The following is a 13,816-nucleotide window of genomic DNA, read 5'->3' as shown; positions in this document are numbered from 1 at the left end:
ATGTATAGAAAAAGAATAGAAAATAAAGAAGAGGAAAGGAGATTCAAGCACCGGTTTTATTTTATAAATAAAGAGTAGAGTCGAAAGTACTACAGTTTTCTATGGTGGAAAACGAAATAGGAAAGAGGAATAAAATAGAGGAGAAGAGAAAAGAAGAGCGAGCACCGCACTTGTCTTATAATAGTTATATTAATAGAGCTAAATGAATAATATGATTACAATGATTGCAGTAGCTTACCGTTGAAAGTGCGGTTTCATGTAAGAGTTGAGGTCGAGATTTCGAAAGACCTTGTAGGTCTATAAAAAAGTCTTCGTTTCCGCTGATGTAGTAATTTATGTTTGCACTTTCAGCATAGTCTGCTGATATTTTCCTCGCTTCAGAAATTTTAACCAATTTGATTAGAGTTATTTAGGTAGAAAGGGAACAATCGTAGGATATGTTATTCGTTGATTTCATTAAAGATGAAAGTTGAGGTTTATCGAACAGGTATATTTCTGAAACTGGCGAGCATGCGAAACAAACAAAGTGATTCATAATTCCGTGTAACATGAACGTCGGTTATCTTGTTTTACGAGTTGCAACGAATTAAAGAAAGCGGTCGATGCATTATGCATCACGCTCGCGCGCGTCGCTGTACCGCGAGTGTATCCAGCCATTTCGCCACTTTATCTCTTGAGATAGGAGTAACAGCCATCGATCAATTGCGGAATAGTTGATACCTTGATTTCTCGATGGTAAACATCGGATTAGGTTATGCTTTAATGGCGCGTCTTGCTGTGATTCGCTTCTAACTCTTCAAACTTGATCTTTGCTTAATAACAACCGTCGAAAATTCTAGCTCGACCGGACACGTTGGTTAAGCGAATCGGGTTTCTATGTGGTTGAATCCGAACGTGGGAAATCGGCTGGTCCCAACACTTGGCGTCGCTCTCGATTCGCTTCGGTTCAGTTGTGGAATGATTAATAAATGATAATTGGACCGATCGTTTCTGCACTCGGCCGCTTTCGTAATATATTCGCGATCGTTCGCGTTATGGAAATACGTCGGCGAAACGCCGCGTATTATCTAAGAATATTTTCATCCGACCGATGCTCGATCGCGTGGCCGTTAAATGCAACAACGCTCCTAAGAGAGAGTGGATATTTTGAATAAACAGCGCCGGTAACAGCAGCTCGTTTAACAATAATTTCCCCGTGTTGACGTGCTCTCTCCCTCCCTGATTTTTTCCTTCTTTCTCCGTGGCTGTGCGGCGCGGGCAGACATTAAGGAGAAAGTGTAACTGTTCAAGTAATAGTGACGATGCAGGTGTAATCCGGATTGCGCGTGCGAATGTTTTAGATAGCGTGTCTGCATTTCAATTCCGCGCGTATACGGCCGCCTTCGAAACTCTGATGCCGGATACACGCACGCGCGACACCTTGTGTTCGAGGCTAATTAAATCGTCGCATCGTCAAATAGAAATTTTTCAAGTGTATGCACATCATATAGTATATGGGCGCGCGTGCTTTCTTCAAACAGATGACAGATACCGGAGAGAAATTGGTCGTGATTCTTTCTTTTTCCATTTCGACGTTTAAAGATAAAATTAGATATTTCATCACTCTTTCTAGATAATGGGAAGAATAATAAAAATCTGGAAAGATAACGAAAGATAATAGGAAGAGACAAGAAAGAGATCGTCGGAGGTCAGTCATTTAGCTACGAGGGGGAAAGCCGCTCGAGAGATAATCCTCCAATTATTCGCATTCTCTATAGCGAAAAATAATACTTACGGCGCATAATGTTCGCGTTAGTCTTTGTGAGCCGTAACTAATAGGCGAACGATTGGTACAACGGGTGATTAGCGACATTTGCGTCACCCTGTGAATCAGCCACGTCAGATTATTAATAGCAAGCAGCTCTAACGCTATTCGTGCTAACGTGGTGTTACGAATTGTAGATAACGTAACATTTGCGTCGGTGAAAATTTGACGCGTTATCGTTGATAACGTTGCATCACTCGTAACGTTGTCGAGATATTCCATCGTATAGAAACATGCAGTTACTACGCGTGCGACGTGATTTAGAATTTGCTAGTGTGATTCGTTACGAGAGCATCTTACCGAACGTTCACCAGCTTTCTGCAATGCGAACAATCCCGGGAAAGTTGAACTCTGTCTCGAACGAGAAGTCAATCGCATACCTATCTAATTCGACTCTCCAACAAATTTCATTAGTGCCGTTTATTAGCGACGCTGTGTTAATTAATTGGCTTTGTGTGGCACCATTGTTATCGAATTAAATTACAACGCTGTCGACAGCGTGCAACCGAAGCGCGTATAATAGAGTGTCGTCGTTTTAATAGAAATCGAGAAGTATCGTTAATTAACTTTACTACGGCCTTCGAATTGCTAATTCAACGGAAAGACAGACTTTTAACGTTTTAAGATCGTTAGCATATTTTTGAATTCAATTCAATTCAAACGAAAAATTTTCCAACGATATGTAAGTACGATTCGCAAAATGGGCCAAAGAACGCAGCAGCGTTAGGTAGACGTTCGTGATTAAAGAGAAAAGTGAAAAAATGAAGGTTCTACGAAGAAAATTATCGAATATAGCCATTCTTTTTTTTCCTCTTATGATTTTTATTTTTATGGAAAAAATCGAAGTTTGCGAAGCTTAAGAGTACTATCAGTGCATTCTTCCAAGCTTTTAAAATAAACTCCGCGTTATTAATAACTGCCGTAGTTAATATAAGTACGTTTATCGCGGAGAAACACCGTTGCATGGAATTAGTAATCTAATTGCCAATGGATCGGATCGATAAACCGAACGTGCCAAATACAGATACACCGCGCACCTCTAATTCACCTCTCTCTTATCTACTGTTTATTACTAGCCCGGGGTTTCGAAATCGAACAGAGGACACAATCTATTATTCGATATATCGAACATTAGAGGAACTATGCAGAGGTAGTGAGATCCCCCGGCGAGTTCACCGACCCCTGTATTTCAAATCTCAAAGACGAAAACGGTGCTGACGTTCGCCTGTAGTTCCGTTCACAGCAGTCGTGATTTTCATCTATACCGGGTACTTCGAAAGTAAGAATTCTATTTCTTTATCGACGGTAACGATGTTTCATACGACGGTTTGGTAAAAACGGGAGAATGGTTAGTTTAAAAGCCGAGTTTAGAATTTACTTCAAGAAAGTTTCTCGTAGTCTCGTAAAAATTGTCACGATGGAAAACGTTAATAGAGCATACAAGAAAATCCTGCGTGTTAATTCTTTTAAACCTGACCGAGCAGCGATCGAGTTGACATCATATGGGACGTAATGCAAGCGTTAATCGCTAGTTACGTTCTATGATCGTGAAGCGACTCGTTCATTTATCATTTCTCACATTATGTATCCCTAATGTGCATCCCATATGCGCATATAAATCACAAGCGTTCGTGATTTTTACCGTCTATAATCGAATAAATAACTCTTCAAATTAACGTCGAAATAAAATAATCGATAAAATGAAATAGATAAGAGTGAAACAACATTATAGTAACGATTTTATCGAGCCTTCCAATTACAAAATCTTCAGATATGAAACAGTAAGTTATTGCATAAAATCGTGATTTCCCCTAATATTTTCAATCAGATTAAAAGACTTATCGTTTGTGTACGTTTCTTTTTGGCCACCCTGTATAAAGGACGGGAGCCTACTTGGCTCGCGGACGGTACTTTCATCGACCAAGTGAAAGCAATATGAAAGTGCTTGATTGCAAAGTAGAAAGGTGAAATGCACGATAAAAAGACGAAGCCGTTACGTGCGTGTGTGCCGGCCGACCCATTTGAAGAGTGTTGCTCGTGAAAGAAAGAAAGAAAGAAAGGAGCGGGTGGAGAGTGACGGTGGGGCGGGGGGGGGGGGGGGGGAGGAAAGGGGCAGGAAGGATGAGGTCGATTACGCCGAAGGAAGAGAGGGACGAAAGTTCGTACGGTGCATGGCCCTTGATTTTAGTGGCTAAGGTCAACGGTACTCGGCCATTCTTTTTTCGTAGTGTAACCATTCCTTACGAACTTTCTTTACATAACTCGTAACGCGTAATTCGTTCGTCCTCGTGTGTTGTTCGTTTCGATTCTGCCATTTCTCTTTAACGATCGCGAACATCTAGCCTCACTCTCAGCTGTACTTTTAGAAACGCACTTTCTTTTGTTGCCATTTTACTTTGGTTTATCCGCAACGAAATGATCGATTTTCTTACCCGGAACAAGCGAAAAATTCTGTTCTCTAGGTATTGTTGGCTTTATGTTCTGTATCACTGTATCTTTGTCACAATAGTTCACTTTCTATTTCATCTGACAAGTACGAAACCTGATAACTTACAACGCTAAATACACGTTCATTTTTAATGTTTACATCATTGGTTCCTTTATAAAAATGGTCTTACTTGATTTTCTCGTTCTTCTGTTCTCATATAGCGAGGCCAATAATTAAAGATATAGAAAAATGGTTGGCGACGCATTGTCCACATCTATCGATCTGCATCTTTAGGTAATCTCGGCACGCTGAGGGTTAAAAGTGATATTCGAATCTTCTGCGGAAATCTCGAGGAGATTCGCGATAGGATGTACGAACGATCGAACGTTCGGTGCATGAGTATAAACATGCTTCTCCGCGTGGTACCTACTATAAATATTTTGAAACGTAGATTAGTAACATCGAACTCCGGGGGTTGCTGTATCTCCTTTGCCAGTTTGTAATTGTTAAATTATTGTAACATTCGTGCGAGCCTGGCGATAAAGCCTTAGTCGTATCGAGCTTGGATACCGAATTATCGTAACGGGGAGGAGAGTTATTTCATTTGGCACGGGTCAGTACGGTGATAACTCTTGCAGTTTCGCTCAGATAATGCCCCCAGTAGCACGCCGTTGTGAACAAGAAAGGAAGCACGTTAAACCCTCGGGTTTTGTAACTCTTTTTCACGATATTTCATTCTAAACCGAATCAAGATGTCTGAAAACTTTGAATATTTGTCACGTTTTATCCATACATTTATTTATTTATTTTAATACATATGTACGACGCTGTAGAGTTTTTTCGTTTACTGTTCCACGAGGATTGAACAAAATATTCGAATAGCTCTGTATTTACAAACGGAAGAAAATCCGAAAATGAGACAAATTGCGTAAAAATAACACGTGGCGTCCTGACCAGCAATATCAAAAACGACGCTTGCAAACTTTGAAGGAAAACGTAGCCTAAAGGAATATGGCTTCGGCTCGACTGCAACCTGTATCGCGAGTGTGACTCAATATTACAAGGCAAAGTGTTAAAACAGGAAAAGCACGCGAGTAATATGCTTAGCCGTAGCTCTTCTGCTCTTTCGATCGTGCTCGTTACGCGAAATCGTCGCGTTCGATTTGCTCGCGTTCGCTTACGCACGCATCGACCCGGCGCAATTACCCGAGCAGCGATAGAGATTCGCGTGCACCGCCAGATGTTCCGATAAATCGGCCTGTTCACCCTCCCTGTCCCCTCTCCGTCTCTGGCACGATTTTTACCAGTGGTGGACGGGTTCTGGGAACGCTCGCGAGGACGACGCGAGATTATCGCGAACACGCCGCTTAACAAAGTCTTCCCCTGATGCAATAACGCGCCGCGTAATGCTCGAGGCCGATGCGTAACGTTCCGACGTTACTAGCATTCTTTCCACGTTATTCGACCCTCGCACACGTTTCCATCACAGGTGATAATCATAATGACTCTAGGAGATAACGTTGCCTTCTCAGAATTTCTGATTACCTTGCGAAGGAACTCGGGTTCGTTGTTTGAAATTTACGCGTGATCGTTACGTCTTACGTCGCTGCGTATGAAATGTCGTTTCTCCGAAGTTTGCACGAACTGGATTATCCCTATAGTTGCTAATTATCAATTGCGTCAACGAGGGAAAAATTGTCCAAGAATTACGTTTATCGAACAAGTCCCGTAACAGAAATCACAGATTACCTTAAAAGAAATTGCAGCACCTCCATTCGCAGAGTTTTTCTGAATTCTAATCGATCGTTTGAGAATTATTAGAAATCTAACAGCACGATCACGAGTTGGTCATTAGTAAAGTATACGAAGCGCGTTAAATGTATGATGTTTTGAAGAAACCAAGCGCGATTAAAATATTTGAAAAAATAATATTTCACATACACCAAACTAATGGCTTGACGATAGGAAACAAATACATCGTCCGAGGAGAAAAATAAACAAAACGAGAGTGTTTTTTCTTTTCTTCGGCTATTGCATCGTTTGAGTCTCGCGGAGATTACCAGGCGAAAGATCGAAAGGTCAGAACGATGATTTGGTCGTTGACGCATCGAAGGCCTCTGTTTTCCATACCTCCGTTTGCGTTACATCGCCGACTCGTGCTGGCTCGTGGTGATTGACCTGTATCTTTCTACGTATGCGGTTATTTTCGTTACGCTGCTATCCTTGGCTTCCCTCGATCGTTCCCTCGTGATTCGATTAAAATGAATTTCGAGTGTACATGCCGCAACCGCCTGTGGTCGTGACACGTACAGATCAAAGTTTCGCTTACGTTGCGATTACACGAATCCTGACGAACCCTAGCTAAACACAATCGTCTTGGAACTAGAAACGATCCGTGTTACGAGCGAAACAATTAAGATCGCTTCGTTTCCCAATATCTGCGAAATTTCAGTTTCACGTTACGGCGTTTCTACGTAGATAAACACTTCGTCTTGGCACCGCGTTCTTCGAGACCTCCGTTATTAAAAGATTTCTGTGCAAAATTACAAACCGATCGTTTCCGCGAGTCCGCTACTTCTATATATCTAAGGAAGGGTTTAAACTCGACAGCAAAATGATAATCGTTTCCCAATAGGCACGGAGTGGCGTAAATCGACACGAGGATCAGCGGCTTGGTCGTTGACGCTGGGTTATCGATATCGCGTCGATAGCAGGTTCTCGTCGTTGTCGATACCGGTGCTCGACGTATTGGGTCAACAGACGGTTGCTCATCGCTGTTTACCATTCCGACAATCGCTCATTAATTCCGCAGGTGGCTGCACGATGCACGATCCGTCGCGCGCGACCGCCGCTTCCATTATAAATAGTCGCCAATCGTCGATTAATTAACGCCGACGCGACGATACCGACGATACAGCCATGTAGTTTCACGCTCTTTCACGGTCCCAGCCGTTTGTCCACGCTTCTTTTCACTTGCGTAGGGGGGAGGGGCTAATCTTACACCGAAGGATTTTAACCCCCTCCTCGACCGCTGCGCGTGAACTCACGCGTATCACCCGTGAGCGAGAGCACGCGCACGCGGCGAGAGCACGGAAAAATCGATCGTCGTGAGCCGAAGAAAGTGCTGCGAGACGAACGGAGGGAAGCCGCGGAAGCTACACACGGTGAAAGTTACATTTTTCCCCCTTCTCTCTCCTTTCCAGTCGCTCTCGCTACCCTTCGTTGTTTCTCTTTCCCGCCTTTTGCGTTTGCTTACCCGGCGCCGTTAATTCCGCTACAATTGTTATGCAATTTCCACGAACATCGATCCCTATTTCGGTTGACTCGTCGGTTAACTTATTAACCAAGAAAAACGACCGACTTAACTCGTCGCGCAGGTTTTTAATTCCTTAGATGTAACTAGATCGCGGATGTTCGTGCACTTGTGGCAAATTGAAACGCGGAACATTATATAAAATAAAATTTCGTTGAGTGTTTCTAATAAATGTAACAAGTGGATGTCCTAATACTTACTGTAACGAGCTGTATAACTTAAAGGCGCATAGTGAAAGTGTTGGTAGTTGGTAGTAATAGATACATATTATCGAACGATAAAAGGCGAATTATGTAATATCAAAATCGAAGCTAGAGGAGTTATCTAATAAATAAACAAACAGTTTACGCAAGAACGTTGAGGTTCTTGTTTTTATGAAACCACGAGATTCAATTTTTTGTACGATTATAGAGTTAAAGGTCGAACGTCATGAAAAAGTGTCAATACGTATTTATGACAGAGGAGTTCGATTAGCATCAACAAGGTCATTGCTCGGTCCTGCGCTCGATCGCTCGATTTCGTAACGTTTTCGGCGTTCATTTACACTTGCTAAGGAAGTAGAAAAAGGAAGGTGGGAGCAGCAGCAGCAGCTGAGAGAGAGAGAGAGAGAGAGAGAGGGAGAGAGGGAGAGAGAGAGAGAGAGAGGGAGAGAGAGAGAGAGAGAGAGAGAGAGAGAGTGTATGCAAGGCAAAGGGGGCCGTAGAAAAGGAACGGTTGGTCGTGTCGCGTAAAGTCAAGTTAGCTGGCGTCCACGTAACACCACTCGTAACCGCAGAGCGTATAACGCCAAGATCACGTGCCGGCGAGGCAGGAAATCCTAGGCAAACACCTCGGAGAAAGCAGTACTCTTCTCACCACACACACAGATCGAGCCAAATGCAAACTCGCCACACGCTTCAGTTTTTTCTACAAGCACCCACCGATGGAACCTGCACGACGTACAGCTTTCTTCCCGAGATCGAAGCGGTAAAGAAGGAAGGAGAATCGAATAGTTGCAGTTAGTCACCGATAAAATATGGCTGTTCGTTCCCAAAAGTTGCATACCTTCTTTTTTTTTTTTATCAGGGTCATCTTTAATTTAACTACCAACGTTTGTTTTAATTTCGTCCTGTTTTGTTCATTCTTCGAAACTTTTCTGTTAAAACGCATCAATTCAAAAACCGTACACCGTATGTATCTCTGATAATTGGGCTGAAATTATATTTTCTGTATATGTGGGTATATTTCACTTTACTTCGCAATAATAATTTGAAAATAAATACTATATGTATATGACATGGCAATTACGAAAGGAAAATGTCCTTATTTGTATGCGTTGCACTGCAATCGTTTCCTAAGTTTCAGAAAATGAGAAGATTTAGATGCAATGTTGAAGAAAGTTACACGGATATAGAGTCCCAAGGTTAGAAATTAAAAAAAATTCGCCACAAATGAGGCGATACGTAGGACATTCGTTCGAGTTATAAATATTCAGCGATCGTAAACAAAATCGCGCAGTTAGAAATGGTTAATGTTTTAAGAAAAATTATACACGTACATAGTTACCAGAAATGCAGAAAATCTTGAAGAGATAATTATTTTTCATATCGCTTATTTGGTATCCTTCGTCGCTTTTATTACACTGTCAGAGGATTATACGAATCGGTAGATGTAGTAACCGGTCTTGTATGATCGATAATCCATCCATCAAGATCACGGCCGAACGGGGCTTCGGTTCTCGAAGAAAATAGCCTGATTTTTTCCTCAACGGGCGGCCGCGTCGATACACGAGCAGCGACCTTGAGGGCCTTGCCCTACCGGTGTCCGTGATCGTTGGCCTTCAAGGTCATTTTTCTCGCTGCACGCAGGATATGTCAACCGCTGGCTGAAGAGAGAGTCGCAAACCCTGCGAGCCTCTAACGTTTATCTGCTGGTTACCTTTGGTCGATCGAATGAATCAGCCTGGTAACGCCTCCGGCTGACAAAGAGGGAAACCTTGCGATGATGAAGACGATGATTCAAAAACGATGACCAAACAAGGCGCATGGCGTGATCATATTCTCACGGGGATGAGTAAAAATCGGGATAGTCTCGTCACCGGAAGCACGATTCAGAGTGATTACGGCCGTGTAAGAAGCGCCATGAACGTGTTGGGATCTTCGTTTCTGCGATTTTCATTTTGCCATTGTCACGTTTATAAGAAACGATATGCCTTGATAAATCCTTATGAGTAAGTCGGATGAATATATAGCGTGATCGAAACGTGTTCGCATCTCATATAGATACTCGTATACAATATACGATAGAATTTGTATAGATGTCGGACGTTGCTATAGCCTAACATTATTACTAACTACAATTAGACACGATACTCTTATCGTGTTTTTCGTCTACACGTGTCCTTCGCAACGGACGTATTTCTATGCAATTAGCAGTTAAATTAAAGTACGGAAAGAGCGTGCTCGCGTTAATATACAAAGACGAACGTATTAGACTCCTGTGTACAATACCTGATCGATTAATACGAGGATATATTTCGAGACTCGGTTTTCTAATAAAAGTTCTTTAGGATACGTGCATCGAAACGGGGACCTTCGACCCAGATACTCGGTTTATCTCGTACCCAATTTTGCGGTGTTGGTATTGTAAAATCAGATAGCGGTTCTATACTCTGAAATGCGAGATGTATTCGCTCTTTTACGAGGCATGGCTCTAAAATTAAGCTTACAAGTTTATTTATCGACTCAAGTTTCAACCTGGTCACTGGTTCCATTTTTACCTGTCGATTTCCAATTTTCATTAAAACGATTAGTTGGTGGTGGATCCGTGTCACCTTTTACGGGTAACGAGCTTCCTAGGCTAGGTCAACAAGATATTAATAGAAGCACATCGAACGAGGAAAAGGGCATCGGTGCATTAAGCGGAAAACAGAAACGAGATTTCGGGACTCGGGAAACTAGGGCAACAGAGCACGTGGGGTATGCTCGACCGAGTTCGAGGTCGTACCATTACATAACGCGGATATTAGCTATTATTTATGTTGTTCTGGTCGCGGGCCAGCCTTTAAACTTAAACTCGCTGGACCTCGAAATATCGCGCCGCAACATCGGGCCAACGTAACACGATGTACACTGTCGCCTTGCAGAACATTCACTAGCCTCCTAGATTTACGAGTTTTGTTCGTCCCCTTATTCTTAGTCGCTAGCATTCGATCTAACCGGTCTTTTGTCGCGGTTTTTGATCGTTCTTTCAGTGAAACGAACGATTCCTCGGAAACGCCAACTAATTTTTTATCGGGTAACTTTGCTTACCGCGAATATTTTCGTCTCCAATTTCCTCATTCTGTCGTAGTGGTTTTTGTCGATGAGTCGATTACGAAAGTTCGATCAACGCGACAACTCTAAGATACACGCGGTATTATTCGATTCTTAAAATTCAAAATATTAAATATAAATATTAAATATTATAATTATTATAAGCGAAACTTCAAATCAACAAAATTTCCGTAAGTTTCACCAATGACGACTTCCGATGATCGAAATTCTCACTCGAAAGGGAACCGTGAAGAACATCACGCGTTTATAAATATACTACATATATATTCGAATTAGAATAGATAGGTCACACAGCTGCGGATTAATCGACGTTATCTGTCCGTTAAGACGTGCGTAATCCGCTAATACCGCTGATATTAACATTTGCGTTGTAGCGAGACAAAAATAGATAAATAGAAACGATCTTTGCGTAATTTTTTAGCCGTGTCTTTCGTTCTTCGATCTTAATCGTTGCTTAACAAGGGAAGTCAAAAATTTCGTCTTACGATCAGATGAGACGCACAGAAGGCAAATGGATCGAGCCTATTTCCCTTCTAAGCGATCCATATGTTCATTTCATACCTCAAAAAAAAAAAAAAAAAAAAAAAAACATGCAGGAGACGAACGAAGGATATGCGGAAAAGGATCTTGAGCAGAATGGAAAAATCGAGGTCACGGGGTAAAAATGCACTTCCTCTCTTCTTTAACGAATAACGTATGAAAAAACGGTGCTTCAGACTGGTTAAAATGGTTGAATACCGACAAGGGCAGAAAGAGGATCCGACGGTGTTCTTCCGTTCGATTTCCTGCGTTGCTTGATCGATTGTCCCTTCACGCATTCTTTGTGTCGTACTCATTGTGCGTTTCTTTTCATTTGAGTCGCGAAATATCGTTGTGGGTGTACCTCACAATCTCCCGTTACGTTTTCGGGCGACGAGCAGCGTATCCTTTCCTCTTCAAAGGCTGCATTGTGCATCCGAGACAATTCGAATATTGGAAATTTTCGGGTACTTCCCTTCTTTTCTCCGCGTTTGTAACTAGCGACGAGGTCAAGTATATTATTGCAAGTACGGTCAAATCTATACATATAACTGTATAATTTCCAACACCTGATACACAGGCTGGAGAGATACAAAGCTTGGTCAATATGATTAAGTAATACGAGTGTACCCGGTGGCGATTGCAACACGTCATTGCACAGGCGGATGATCGATGGATCCTCGGTGAATCGTCCGTTCTTTCTTTATCGATCAATTTTTATCGTTGCGATTGCAACACGGGCACGCGGTTTGAAACGTTCGATTACGAAGGCGACGCGACGTCGCGTCGTCGTTGCGGTCCCTCGCGACGAAATACGCTGTTACGGTACCTCGTACCACATTCGGCGGTTCTTCTTCGATTCGATTGTCCCGACCGGCGTTGACTGCCTTTAAAAATGATTTAATAGCCGTCAATCTTCCTTTTACATTGCGGTTTGCCCTCGCCGCGGACGCTTCTTGCTCATTCTCCCGGTCACGCTACACTTTAACCTTGCTTTGCATTTTGGATGGAATTGCCGCTCGAAACGGACAGCCCCGCTTCTGTTACGCTCGAGATAAACGGAAGAGCCAGACCCTCCGACCGCGAAACGGATTTCTGTGATAGTGTGACAGCACGTAAGCGTATACGTGTGACTCTTTCTCTGCAACTGTTTTTGCGTGCGAAGTGTTTCACTACTTCGTATTTTGGTAACTCGTACATGCTACTTCCCGTCTAAAATTTAAAAGCTGGTCATTCAAGGCGTTGGAAGGTTGTTTGATTCAGGAAGAAGGTTCCATCTTCCTCGGTTGTTGCGGTTCTTTCGTGCAATCCTCTTAGACTTGTGTTTCCTGTTCAAAAAATGTAGGAGAAACGTGTGGCTCGTTTGTTACAACAATGGCGTATATAACTGAAAGATTATGATTTTAGGGAAGACGAGTTAATAACAGTTGGAAAGGGGAACCTATTCGATCCAAAGATACTAAAAATTTTTTAGCAGTATATAACATATTCATCGAGTTTTATGAAAACAGTGACGATATATCCAATACCTAAGATATTGCAATCAACGCTTTGTCATCAATATTTTTAACGTAAATATTTTTCAAGAGAATCCCATAATCTTGAATTAACAGGCAGTTTTGACAATATGCCAAGGTACTAGATTTCAGAATTGTTCTAACATGAACAACGAAAAATGTGATACATTGAGTCTTTCGTTCGTGAATTTTATTTGGATTTGGTACTGTATATTGATCGATCGTTTGGGAGACATTATTAGGGACAAAGGTGATAAATATTGAACGAAGCTTAGATTCTCTCGTGTTGATTTTGAGCTTGTTAACGACGCGACGTTACTTAAACGTGATCGTGTGATATTTTCGACAGTCTGCTTCTATTTTTAAGATTTAAAGAATAAGAGGACGTCAAAAAAAGATTCAATTCTTGGAACTTTCGTTGATTTCGATCGAATTATAAAATTGGAAAACATTCATCGAATATCATGATCGAAATTGATCATGGAAAAATCGCGGCAATCGCAACGAAGATTCATAATGTTACTTTTTCCTTTTACGCAATTTGTCTTGAGTCATCGAGGACAGGAATTTATAGGAACTTGGTGGTTTTGCTTGCGACATTTCCGCGATCGGGCGCGATCGATTTCGACCTGAGACGGTGGCCAATGATAACGATCGGTAAACAAACGATTGCGTCGAATCGTGAACCAAGTCGCTTGCGGCATTTACATACAAAGCTGGAGATTGCAGAAATCCGATCAACCGAGGCAAACGATGGTCATCGTGTCTTTTAAGCGAATTTGCATCGCGTTCGCTCGTGGATTATTTTATCAAAAGAATCGCTTACAAAAGAGGTCTCTGGAATACTTTTTGAAAAATAATTGAGTCACTGCAAACTGATCAACATTATCGAGGTTGCACGTTTGGATGCTACGAAGCGAA

Source organism: Bombus huntii, chromosome 3 (genome assembly GCF_024542735.1).
Source record: "Bombus huntii isolate Logan2020A chromosome 3, iyBomHunt1.1, whole genome shotgun sequence".
NCBI lineage: Eukaryota > Metazoa > Arthropoda > Insecta > Hymenoptera > Apidae > Bombus > Bombus huntii.
The sequence above is the reverse complement of the archived record's forward strand: the minus strand, read 5'-3'. Positions refer to the sequence as shown.